The sequence below is a fragment of the Ornithorhynchus anatinus genome, chromosome 2, assembly GCF_004115215.2.
Source record: "Ornithorhynchus anatinus isolate Pmale09 chromosome 2, mOrnAna1.pri.v4, whole genome shotgun sequence".
Lineage (NCBI taxonomy): Eukaryota > Metazoa > Chordata > Mammalia > Monotremata > Ornithorhynchidae > Ornithorhynchus > Ornithorhynchus anatinus.
Window position 1 is genome coordinate 107,096,703 of NC_041729.1, and position 13,800 is coordinate 107,110,502.

At 43.0% G+C, this 13,800-nt stretch overlaps 1 non-coding gene across 1 annotated transcript; it reads right to left on the bottom strand.

Annotated features, from left to right (window-relative positions):
- Positions 1-3,797: 3,797 nt before the first annotated feature.
- LOC114809546 lies at positions 3,798-3,935 on the bottom strand. The gene has a single exon (XR_003757323.1). It is a non-coding gene; the product is annotated as a small nucleolar RNA SNORA7 (small nucleolar RNA).
- Between the last annotated feature and the right edge of the window lie 9,865 nt (positions 3,936-13,800).

Here is a 13,800-nt window from a genome sequence, read left to right on the forward strand (position 1 = left end):
CATCCATTCATACATTCAATTAACATTCAGTGCGAGCCATGGCACTCTAGTATCAAGGTACTGAATACAGCTTTCTGTCACTGCCATTATTTTCATTACTACTAGTTGCAATGCACTAGACTAGGTGGTTGGGGAACATACATGAGTAAAACATGTGAACACTGCCCTTGATAACCACATATTCACTCATTCAATCATATTTATTGAATGCTTACTGTATGCAAAGCACTGTACCTAGTGCTTGTGAGAGTGTAATATAACAACAAACAGACACATTCCCTGCCTACAATGAGCTCATAGTCTAGAAGTGGAGACAGGCATTAATATAAGTAAATAAATAAATTACAGATATATACAGATATATACATATGTGCTGTGGGATGGGAGGGAGGGAGGATGAATGAAGGGAGTAAATCCAGGCAACACAGAAGGGAGAAGGGAGTGGGAGAAGAGGAGAGGCTGGCTTAGTCAGGGAAGGCTTCTTAGAGGAGATGTGCCTTCAATAAGGCTTCAAAGTGGGGGAGAGCAATTATATGAAGAGGGAAGGCATTCCAGACCAGAGGTAGGATGTGGGTGAGAGGATGGCAGTGAGATAAAAAAGATCAAGGTACACTGAGAAGGTTAGCATTAGAGGAACAAAATGTACGGGATGGGTTGTAATAGGAGAGGAATGAGATGAGGTTGGAGGCGGCAAGGTGATTAAGTGCTTTAAAGCCAGTGGTGAGGAGTTTTTGTTTGATGTGAGTTGGATGGGCAACCATTGGAGTATCTTGAGAAGTGAGTGGGGAAACATGGTCTGAACATTTTTGAAGGAAAATGATCTGGGCAGCAGAATGGAGTATGGACTGGAGTGGGGAGAGACAGGAGGCAGGGAGGTCAGCAAGGAGTCTGATACCGTAATTAAGACAGGATAGGATACATGCTTGCATCAGTGTGGTAGCAGTTTGGATGGACAGGAGGGGGTGGATTTTGGAAATGTTGTGAAGGTAGAACTGACAGGATTTAGCGATGGCTGAATATGTGGGTTGAATGAGAGAGGAGGAGTCAAGGATAATGCCAAGGTTACGGGGTTGTGAGACAGGAAGGATGGTGGTGCTGTCAACAGTGATGGGAAAGTGAGCTGGAGGACAGAGTTTGGATAGGAAGATAATAAGGTCAGTTCTAGCCTTATTAAGTTTGAATTGAGGTGATGGGAGGAAGTCCAAGTAGATACATAGTCTAATGTAGAAGATAATCAAACCTAAATGGATAAGTATTCCAAATATTTTCTAGACTGTAAGCTCACTGTGGGCAGGAAACATGTCTACCATCTCTGTTACATTGCACTCTCCCACATAATAGTGATAATTACGGTTTTTGTTTCTCACTTACTACGTTTCAAGTACTGTTCTAAACGCTGGGGTAAATAGAAGGTAATCAGGTTGTCCCATGTGGGGGTCACAGTCACGGTCTAAATCCCCATTTTACAAATGAGGTAACTGAGTCCCAGAGAAGTTAAGTGACTTCCCCAAGGTCACATAGAAGCAAGTGGTGGAGCAGGGATTAGAACCCCCATCCTTTGACTCCCAAGCCGATGCTCATGCTACTTGGCCTTGTGTTACATCACCTTGATTCTATTTATTTGCTATTGCTTTAATGAGATGTTCATCCCCTTGATTCTATTTATTGCTATTGTTTTTGTCTGTCCGTGTCCCTCGATTAGACTGTAAGCCAGTCAAAGGGCAGGGACTGTCTCTATCTGTTACCGATTTGTACATTCCAAGTGCTTAGTACAGTGCTCTGCACATAGTAAGCGCTCAATAAATACTATTGAATGAATGAATGAATGAATGAAAGAACTTGGCCATGCTGCTTCTAGTGGCATACATACATACTAAGTACAGTGCTCTGCACACAGTAAAGGTTTAATAAATACCACTGATTGATATTCCATAGTTTAAAAAATGTTTGAGAATGAATGTAAGAATATGCACAAGTGATGAATCAATACTGAGTAAATAAATTGGTACAAATAACTTAAGAGGGCTCAGGCAGCAAATGGGAAGGCATGTCCAGAACACTGGGGGCCATGGAATGCCTTCTGGAGGAGGTGCCTTCTTAATAGAATCATGAAGAAAGTCCTCCAGATGTAAAGTCTTTGTAAACAAAGGATCACATCTACCAATTTTATTGCATTGGACTCTCCCAAGCACTTAGTACGGTGTGCTAGACCATAAGCTCATTGTGGGCAGGGAACATGCCTACCAACTTTGCTACACTGTACACTCCCAAGCACTTAGTACAATGCTATTTATGCAGTAAGTTCTCAATAAATAGTCCATTGATTGGAAGGGAATTATGTATTTTGGCAAAGCTTAGGTAGGAGGGTGTTCCAGGTAGGAGAACGGTAATTAGTGAGTCAAAGGATGGAAAGTTGAGAGCGAACATCACTTAGCAGGGAAGAGTAAAGTGATGGAATGCTTTAAAGCTCTCAATCGCTTTGCCCCCTCCTACCTTACCTTGCTGCCTTCCTACTATTACCGAGCCCACCCCTTTGGCTCTTTTAATGCCAACCTATGCACTGTACCTCTGTCTCACCTATCTTATAGCTGACCTCTCACCCATGACTTGCCTCTGGGCTGAAACACCTTCTCTCTTCCTATCCAACAATCATTCTCTGCACATTCAAAGCCTTTTTGAAGGCGCATCTTCTCCAAGAGGCCTTCCCTGACTAAACCCCACTTTTCCTCTTCTTCCATTCCCTTCTATATTGTCCTTGCACTTGGATTTGCTCCCTTTATTCACCCCTCCCTCAATTCCACAGCACTTATGTACATATCCATAATTTATTTATTTATATTAATGTCTGTCTCCCCCTCTAGATCGTAAGCTTCTTGTGGGCAGGGAACATTCTGTTAATTTTGTTGAATGATACTCTCCCAAGAGTTTAGTACAGTGCTCCGAACACAGTAAACACTCAATAAATACACGATTGATTGCTAAGATTGCAGTAGATTAGAGGGACACAACTGGTGAAAGGGTCTTGAAATAGGGGCTGGAATACTTGCTCTCTGGGAGAAATAATGGGGACATCACTGGTGATTTTTGAGGAGAGTATGATGTGCTTCAATAAGAGTTGTAGAAAGCACAGAAGAGCTTACATGAAGGTAAATCATGGGATTTGGGTGTCGGGATGGGTCTCTTAGTCTCTGAGTCTTCAGAGAGAGGGCTGATAATCCTGTAAAAGTCAGCTCTGCCACTGTCCTCTATGGCTTAGGGGCTGGTCTTGGTACATTAGAAGCAGTGAGTCTTATTTTACCCAGGTCTTCTATGACTTGGGGTCTGGTCTTAGAAAGAGTGAATCTGATTATAACCACATCCTCTATGGTTTAGGGGCCGGTCTCTATACATCAGATACAGTGAGTCTCATTACACTCATATCATGTTCGGGGAGTGAGCTAAACCTACAACCTATCAGTCAGTCAATGGCATTTGTTGTGTGCAGAGGGCTGTACTAAATTCTTGGAAGAGTACAAAACAACAGTTTGTAGACACATCCTCTGCCCACATCGAGTTTGCAGTCTAGAGGGAGTTTGTCTTATGCCGTCAAGTCATTTCTGACCCATAACAACATCATGGACACATCTCTTCCAGAATGCCCTGTTCTCCATCTGCAATTGTTCTTGTAGTGGATCCATAGAGTTTTCTTGGTAATAAATACAGAAGTGGTTTACCACTGTTTCCTTCTGTGCAGTACACTTGAGTCTCTGCGCTTGACTCCCTCCTGTGCCACTGCTGCCCAGCACAGGTGAGTTTTGACTTGTAATAGATTGCCTTCCACTCGCTAGCCACTGGCCGAGCTAGGAATGGAATGGGTAGGCCTCTGCTTGACTCTCCCTCCCATAGCCAAGACTGGTAGAGTAATGGAAACTCTCCAGGTGTGACCCTGGGAGGGGTTCTAGAGGGAGAGGCAGATATTAATGTAAATTACATTATATAAGTGCTGTGGGGCTGAGGGTGGGGTGACTATCAAGTGCTTAAAGGATACAGATCCAAGTGTATAGGTAATGTGGAAGGGAAAGGCTTTTTGGAGGAGATGCAATTTTAATAATATTTTGAAGGTGAGGAGTGTGGCGGTCTGTTGTCTATGAAGAGGTGGGGGACATGAGTACAGGGTTGGCAATGAGATAGATCTGACTGAGATGTAGCAGGTAATAAAAATAATAATAATGTTGGTATTTGTTAAGCACTTACTATGTGCAGACCACTGTTCTAAGCACTGGGGTAGATACAGTGTGATCAGGTTGTCCCACGTGGGGCTCACAGTTTTAACCCCCATATTACAGATGAGGTAACTGAGGCACAGAGAAGTGAAGTGACTTGCCCACAGTCACACAGCTGTCAAGTGGCAGAGCCGGGATTAGAACTGACTCCCAAGCCCGGCCTCTTTCCACTGAGCCATGCTGGTAGGGTAGTGTTTTAGAGGAGCAAAATGTGCAGATTGGGTTGTAGTAGGAAATCAGCAAGTTAAGGTGGGAAGGGGAGAGCTGACTGAGTGACACTTCCATTCTTTCAGGCTGTAGCATAATAATGAATGGAAGTTCCTTGCGGGCAGGGATTGTGTCCACCAACTCTATGGTATTGTACTTTCCCAAGTGATTAATGCAGTGCTCTACCCACAATAAGTGCTCAATAAGTACAACTGATTGAATTGAATGATTGAATGAAGTCTTTTTACAGGTAGAGTTGGAGAATGAGTGACAATCATCATTCTCATTGAGAAGCAGCATGACCTAATGGATAGAGCATAGGCCTGGGAGTCAGAAGGTCCTGGGTTCTAATCTCAGCTCTGCCACCTGTCTGCTGTGTGACCATGGGCAAGTCATTTCACTTTTCTCTGCCTCAGTTACCTCCTCTGTAAAATGGGGATTATGACTTTGAATCCCAGGTGGGATAGGGACTGTGTCCAACTTGATTAGCTTGCATCTACCTTAGTGCTTAGTATAATGCCTGGTACATAGTAAACACTTAAGAAATACCATAAAACTTACTAGTCAACATTAAGGCGCTGTTCATTTGAACTCTTTGAGGTCAGAAGCTGTATCTCCTACATCTGTCCCCTCAACTCCTAGAGCCCAGTTACCAGAGGCCTGAATCAATATTAGGGGAATGAATGAAATGACTTTTTATTGGCAGACACGAGGCAGGAAAGAGCTAATCCCGGAAATCGGTCATTCCCTCATGATGCCATAAATCATGATTTTGGATCCATTCCAACTGCAGGAATGGAGTCCAAGCCCCATCACTGCCTTTACATTTTCAAATTTAGCAAGTTGGCCTCACTTATGAATGCCTGAGTGTAATTTCATTTGGAAAATGAGGTGGTTCTTAGCATGCTTCCTGGCAAAGCCACAGTGAGCTGAGGCCAGCTTTCTCTTTGTCTTGCGGAAAAGTCCCAGTCAGAGAGTGCTGTTTTAGACTTATGGGGTGAAGGGCATTGAGCCTCCTACTTTAATTCATTCATTTATTCAATCATATTTACTGAGCGCTTACTATGTGCAGAGCACTGTACTAAGAGGAAAGTACAATTCAGGAACCAACAGAGACAATCCCTACCCAACAATGGGCTAATAATAGTGGTATTTGTGAAGTGCCTACTATGTTCCAGGCACTGTACTAAGCACTGGCGTGGATACAAGCAAATCAGGTTGGACACAGTCTCTGTCCCACATGGGGCTCAAAGTCTCAATGGCCCAGAGAAGTGATGTGATTTCTCTAAGGTTGCAGAGCAGACAAGTGGCAGAGCGGGGATTAGAACCCAAGACCGTCTGCCTTCCAGGCCTGGTGCTCTATCCTCTACACTAGGCCACTTCAGTCTCTGACAAAGTTAGACTTTTAAATGACTTGAAGGCAGGGTTCTTGTCTTTCATTTCTTCTGTGTGTACCCCAAGTGCCTATAATCATTCTCGGAATATTTGATTAGAAATGGCTCTCAGTACATAATACTGGTACTAATACTAATATAAAGATACATTTCCCAGTTTTAAATTCCCTCATCTGCAGGGCAGGGGGAAAGTGGGTGATTCTTTCTACTTCCCATTACCCAGACTCTTATTCGTTTACAGATCTGTCTATGTAACAGAATGAACTGGATGTCCACTATGTGCAGAATATTGCACTGAGGGCCTACAGTGTACAGTGTGCAGGACACTGTACCTAGAGGCTTCTCTCTACAGAGCACTGAAGTGAGCACCTATTATTCATAGAGTTATGTACTGAGTTATGATGATGATGATGATGATGGCATTTGTTAAGTGCTTACTATGTGCCAAGCACTGTTCTAAGCGCGGGGGTAGATACGAGGTAATAGGGTTGTCCCACATGGGGCTCACAGTCTTAATCTTCATTTTCAGATGAGGTAACTGAGGCACAGAGAAGTTAAGTGGCTTGCCCAAGGTCATATAGCAGACAAGTGGAAGAGCCAGCATTAGAACCCCCGTCCTCTGACTCCCAAGCCCATGCTCTTTCCACTAAGCCACGCTCCCTTTTCTTGTTTTTACTATGAGCACAACACTGTACTGAATGTATGCAGAGCACTGTATATGTATATGAGCACTGAGAGACTTCTGTTTACAGAACATTATACTGAACACCTGTTGTTCACAACATTCTGTACTGGGTGTCCACTGTGAGTACAAAACTGTACTCTGTGTGTGTGTTTGTGTGTGTGTGTGTGCGTGCAGACTTCTGAACTAAGTGTTTGGGAGACAGTGGTAGAGGTAATCAGGTTTCAGGGAGCTTACAATTTAGTGGGAAAGACAGTAGAAAACAGTGGGTCATTTCTACAAAATACATATTTTCATTACATGAGTTGGCTAGAATGCCTCGTAAAAATATGGGGACAACAAATGCAGGCTTGATCTGCCATAGTGTGATGTTGCTGAATCAGAATCCCTGAATCATTCATTAGCATTATGTGGTTACAGATTACCTCCCTGTAGAATGCTAATAAACTGATAGAGACAGGATGGCCTCCCTGATACCACCAGCAGCAACAGTTGCTGCTGACACCAGGGCAAATGTGGATCGGGGACATCGTTACAAAGGCATATAAATCATTAGGCACTTAAATTGATAAAAACAATCCCATTGCCCAAAACTCTTGGCAACTTTATGAATTAAACAAAAATAAATGAAATGCACTGGACAGAGAACAAACAGTGGTTCTGGCCACATTCTGATATTCAGAACCACAAATTGTAGCTGAGGTAATGGTATTTCTTTAGCACTTACTTGGCATAGTGCATGCTAGGTCCTTGGGGAAGTACAGTAAAAGCGTGAGACCTGCTCCCTATCTTTAGTGAGGTTGCACCCCTATGCTAAATTACCCAAATTGTCCTCCACTTCCTCCTATGAATAGGTAGAAAATAGTTTTGATCATGCTGGCCTCATGCAGAAATGAACATGATTTCTGTTTTGCAACAACTTCCAACTGCCTGGAATGATTTAGCAGTATCTGGAGTGGAGGAATAACATCTCCTGGTGTGAATAGATCAACTTTTCTGCCATTCTGTGAACATCTGTCAAAGGAAATAAGTTTGACTAGGAGTGGATCTAAAATGTTCCCCTGAAGAGGAAGGTTCAGACTGGGGAAAATCCACTGCCATTGAAGTTAGAGGTTAACTTGCGGCTGACTCATTATGGCTGCTGGAGATGGTACAGTGAGAGGAGGAAGTTAGAGGAGCTTTTATTGAGAGTAAACCTCTTTCTCATTTCAGAAGTGAAGAATGGGACCCAATTTAACATGTTGCTCCAGGTCCAAAATAAACCGTGGTATGCTTTTCAAGGTTTTAATTGCAAAAACTCAATAGCTCTGCCACTTGCCAGCTGTGTGACTGTGGGCAAGTCGCTTCACTTCTCTGTGCCTCAGTTACCTCATCTGTAAAATGGGGATGAAGTCTGTGAGCCCCACGTGGGACAACCTGATTCCCCTGTGTCTACCCCAGCGCTTAGAACAGTACTCTGCACATAGTAAGCGCTTAACAAATACCATCATTATTAACTAGTAGATTGTGAATTGTACACTCCTTGAGGGCAGGGATTGCTTCTTCCAACTCTGTTGCATTGTTATCTTCCAAACACTTAGTACAATGCTCTACACATAGTAAGCTCTCAACAGATACCATCGATTGATGGATTGATAAATTCTGCTCAATTTAGCAATAACTTCAGAGGGTGTTAAAAACTATTTTCTGGCAAGGAAATTTCCAAGCAGAAAGAGGGGATTAAAATTAATCAGAACAGGTAGCCAGAGAGATGGGATGGTCTTTTCTAGGAAAAGTAAAACTTGAGCAGCTGAATACCATTGAATGATTGATCAATTGATTCATTATTTCATATATGTCTTTGCTTTACTGCAGGAAGGTCAACTTTATCCATATCTACCCAGATAATTAGAATTTCATTATCATGTATTTAATGTATCAAATATTGAGCAGTTGTAAGATTTCATATCTTTCACTTTGTAAAATCTGTTTGATGGAGATGATCAAACCATTAAGCTGAAGAGTTCATAAGGATCCTGAGATCAGTGGAAGCGGTATGGCAGAGTGGATAGAGCATGGTCCTGGGAGTCAGACAGTCATGGGTTCTGATCCTGCCTCCGCCATTTGTCCCATATTGGGACAGAAACTGTCAAATGTCCAACCCGATTTTCTTCTATCTACCCCAGCGCTTAATACAGTGCCTGGCACACAGTAAGCACTTAACAAATACCCAAATTATTATCATTATCAGTGCTTCTCTTTCCACATTTAAATCAACTGTGTAGCTGTATTTCATTACCACCAGTTCTATTTGAAAAGCTTAGTCATTAGGTAAGTATGCAAGCTCTGAGTAGTCAGTTATTTTTATATAATAGGAAATTGGAAGTTGAGTGGTGAACAGCCTGAGATAGACAATTAATTGTTTTGAAACAGAGGTGGCAGATCTATAATAATGACTATTAAACACTTACTCGTGCCAAGCATTGTGTTAAATTCTGATAAATAGAAGATAATCAGAGTGGACATGTGTGTCTGTCCTACAAGGAGCTCACTGTCTAAGAGGGAGGGAGAACAAACATTTTATCCTCATTTTAGAGATGAGGAAATTGAGGCACAGAGAAGATAAATGACCCACCCAAGATCATGCAGCAAGCGAGTGGCTGAGCTGAGATTAAACCCTAGGTCTCCTCACTCCCAGTTCCACTGCTCTCTCCATTAGGCCATATCTGCACGGAACAATCAATAGGTCAATCAGTGGTATTTACAGCACACTTACTGTGTGCTGAGCACTGTCCTAATGTTGGCTTGGAAAAATTTCACAGATTCAGCCTATATTAATGGAATTAATATTACCTAACTCACAGGTCATAGAGTGTTAGCAGATTTGCTACTGGTACTTTTTGTCATAAACCAACCACTACCTGGTCTGGATGTAGGGCACTGATGTTACTGCTTCTGCTGGAAAAAGTTTCAAATACTTTTCAGTTGTCAGGTGGCTTGTTGTCAAAGTTCCCAAGAGGAGGATTGGGATCTGAGCACTGCACTCCCACTCACATTGGGTCGATACTTAATGTTATGGGTACGGACTGGCAGACATAATTTCCAACCAGATAACTCTCTTAAAAAATACCTGCTTGATTTTTGCAAACAGCCGTTTCTTGTGTTTAGGTTTTGTAATGATATTATTTGTAAAAACTGCAGGAAAGAAGGGTAGAGCTATGAAGCAATTTCCTCTTCTTCCTTTTCAGCAATTTTGATGGGGCACCTCTTAATGCAGAACACTGTCATAAGACGTCACCTCTGCTTTATAGCAGGTTCCAGGGAATAAATCAGTTAATAACCAAAAACTAAAAGGGTGAATGTACATATCTATATATTATATATTACAAGTTTTTTTTATATTAAAGTCTGTCTCCTCCTCTTGACTCTAAGTTCATGGTGAGCAGGGAACGTGTCTACCAATTCTGTTGTGTTGCACTCTTCCAAACACTTAGTACAGTGCTTTTTGCACAATAAGTGTTCAATAAATACCATCGATCATGAATGTATTAACCTTCTCACTGTGCCCTAATCTCTCCTGTCTCACTGCCAACCCCTGGCTCAAGTCCTGCCTCTGGTCTGGAATGCCCTCCCTCTTCATATCCACCAGACAATTACTGTTACCCCCCATTTCAAAGTCTAATTGAAGGCAAATCTCCTCCAAGAGGCCTTCCCAGACTTAGCCCCACTTTTCCTCATCTCCCACTCCTTTCTGCAACACTCTGACTTGCTCCCTTTGCTCTTCCCCCCTTCCAGCCCCAAAGCACTTATGTATATATCTGTAATTTTATTTGTTGGTATCATTGTCTGTCCCCACCTCTCTAGACTGCAAGCTCATTGTGGGCAAGCAATGTCACCGCTTACAGTTGTATTGTAGTTTCCCAAGTGCTTAGTACAGTGCTCTGCACACAGTAAAGGCTTAATAAATACAATTGAATGAATGCATGGAGTGCTTAAGGGGCTGAGGAGGTGGTTAGACTTCTCAGTGACCTATTACTACTGCTGGTCTGGTTAGTTAATTGTGGTATTTATTAAGTACTTAGTATGCACTGTGCTTAATGCTGGGGCAAATACAAACAAAACAGATAAGGCAGAGTATCTGTCCCAAATGAGACAAAGGAGGTGAACATAGACAGTGAGAACCAGCATGAATAGTGAGAAGCAGTGCAGCTTAGTGGATGGAGCAGGGGCCTGAGCATCAGAAGAACTTGGGTTCTAATCCCAGCTCCACCTCATTTGGGCTATGTGACCTTGGGAAAGTCACTTAACTTCTCTGTGCCTCAGTTACCTCATCTATAAAATGAGGAATAAGAGTGTGAGCCCCATGTGGGACAGGGACTGTGTCCAACTTGATCAACTTGAACCTACCCCAGTGCTTAGAACAGAACTTGGCACATAATAAGTGCTTAACAAGTACCATAAAAAAATAGGACACAGGCTTGAGAATCAGAAGCAGCGTGGCTCAGTGGAAAGAGCCCGGGCTTTGGAGTCAGAGGTCATGGGTTCGAATCCCGCTCTGCCACCTGTCAGCTGTGTGACTGTGGGCAAGTCACTTAACTTCTCTGTGCCTCAGTTACCTCATCTGTAAAATGGGGATTAAGACTGTGAGCCCCATGTGGGACAACCTGATTCCCCTGTGTCTACCCCAGCGCTTAGAACAGTGCTCGGCACATAGTAAGCGCTTAACAAATACCAACATTATTATTCTAAAAAGACCTGGGGTTCTGCGTTTTAAGACCTGGGGTTCCAAAGAGAAGCAGTGTGGCTCAGTGGAAAGAGCATGGGCTTGGGAGCCAGAGATCATGGGTTCGAATCCTAGCTCTGCCACCTGTCAGTTGTGTGACTGTGGGCAAGTCACTTTATTTCTCTGTGCCTCAGTTCCCTCCTCTGTAAAATGGGGATGAAGACTGTGAGCCTCATGTGGGACAACCTGATTACCCTGTATCTACCCCAGTGCTTAGAGCAGTGCTCTGCACATAGTAAGCGCTTAACAAATACCAACATTATTATTATTATTATTAAACCCCCTTCTAGACTGTAAGTCCACTGTGCATAGGGATTTTCTCTTTTTATTGCTGAATTGTACTTTCCAAGTGCTTAGTACAGTGCTCTATACACAGTAAGCATTCCATAAATATGATTGAATGAATGAATGAATAATCCCAGCTTCACCACATTTCTGCTGTATGACCTTGGGAAAGTCACTTCATTTCTCTGTGCCTCAGTTATCTCTTCTGTAAAATGGGGATGAAGAGTGTGAGCCTCACGTAGGCCAGGGACTGTGTCCAACATGATCAACTTGTATCCACACTAATGCTTAGAATGGCTCTTGGCACAAAATAAGCACTTAAGTTCCCTAATTATTATTATTATTTATTACAGACAGATGAGACAAAGGGAACAATGGATTGCAAGAGCAGCAAGCAGCAGAGTCATCAATCCAGTAGAGATGGTATCAAGACAAGACAAAGATTAGATCTTGGAGAGGGAAGTCCTCAGATTCCCACTGTTCCAGGTAAAGAGACCTTAGTTACAAGTTATGGAAGTCTTCCCAGTATTCTAAATGATATAAAGGCAATCCTCATGCATGGCACATGTGTCCAGTGGCACTAGGGTGGGCATATTCAGACAAAGGCATATTCAGAAGTTGGCGCTCAGGTCTTAAAGGAACCCTGAGCCTTGAGTGCCTAAATTCCTGCCCACTCTCTGCTGCATAAGAAAAGGAGCTTCCAGAACATAGTGTGATTAGACATAATTACATTTCACTGTATTTCTATAGAGCTATTTGTTTTTACGGTATTTGTTAAGTGCTTACTATATGTCAAACACTGTTCTAAGCTCTGGGGTAGGTACAGATCATTTAGGTCAGACATAGTTCCTGTCCTACCTGGGGCTCACAACCTAAACAGGGGGGAAAGCAAGTATTTTTTATGGTATTTGTTAAGCTCTTACTATGTACCAGACACAGAACTATAAACACAGGGGTAATAATAATAATAATAGTGGTATTTGTTTAGTGCTTACCATGTGCCAGTGCCGGGGTGGATACAAGTCTCAGTCCTGCATGAGGCTCACAGTCTTGATCCCCATTTTACAGATGAGGTAATTGAGGCACAGAGAAGTTAAGTGATTTGCCCAAGGCCACAAGCAGACAAGTGGCAGAGTTTGTTTTAGAACCCAGGACCTTCTGTCTCCCCCACCTGTGGTCTAGCCACTATGCCATGCTGCTTCCAGATACAAGCTAATCAGGTTGGACACAGTTCATGTCCCACATGGTGCTCACACTCTTAATTCCAATTTTACAAATAAGGGAACTGAGGCACAGAGCAGTGAAGTGACTTACCCAAGGTCACACAGCAAAGGTCAGAGCTGGGATTAGAAACCAGATCCTTCTGACTCCCAGGCTTGTACACTTTTTACTAGGCCACACCTAGTTTGTTTTAGAACCCAGGACCTTCTGTCTCCCCCACCTGTGGTCTAGCCACTATGCCATGCTGCTTCCAGATACAAGCTAATCAGGTTGGACACAGTTCATGTCCCACATGGTGCTCACACTCTTAATTCCAATTTTACAAATAAGGGAACTGAGGCACAGAGCAGTGAAGTGACTTACCCAAGGTCACACAGCAAAGGTCAGAGCTGGGATTAGAAACCAGATCCTTCTGACTCCCAGGCTTGTACACTTTTTACTAGGCCACACCGCTCCAAAAAGTGCCTTGCTTTACGGCTATCATCATGTCAATTTTCACAGTTCTCCTCGAGGCAAATTTATTCAAGAAATCACATCTGTTTTGTACATGGTCATGGTGATCCAGAGTTTTAGTGTCTTGACATAGATCACCCAGAGCTTCAAAAGCAAAACCCAGGTGATAACTCAAGTCTACTGCCTCCAATGCTATTTTCTAAATGATGGGTGTCTGGGGTCAAGGTTGAACCACCCCTTCCAGCAAGCCAGGAAGTCTCCCTGGACGAAAGGCCATGCAGGGGAACCTCCAGAGCTTTCTGGGGTTTGGGGCTGCTTTGTGTGACACCACTAGGCAGCAGTGTTAGAGGCAGAAAAATGTGCTGTTGCCTTTCACCATCATCCTGGGAAAGTGCTTTCATAGGTCTAAACTTCATTCAGTAGTATTTACTGAGTGCTTACTGTGTGCAAAGCAATGTTCTAAGAGCTTCACAGAGTACAATGTAACAACAAACATTCACATTCCTGCCCACAACGAGCTCACAGTCTACCTGC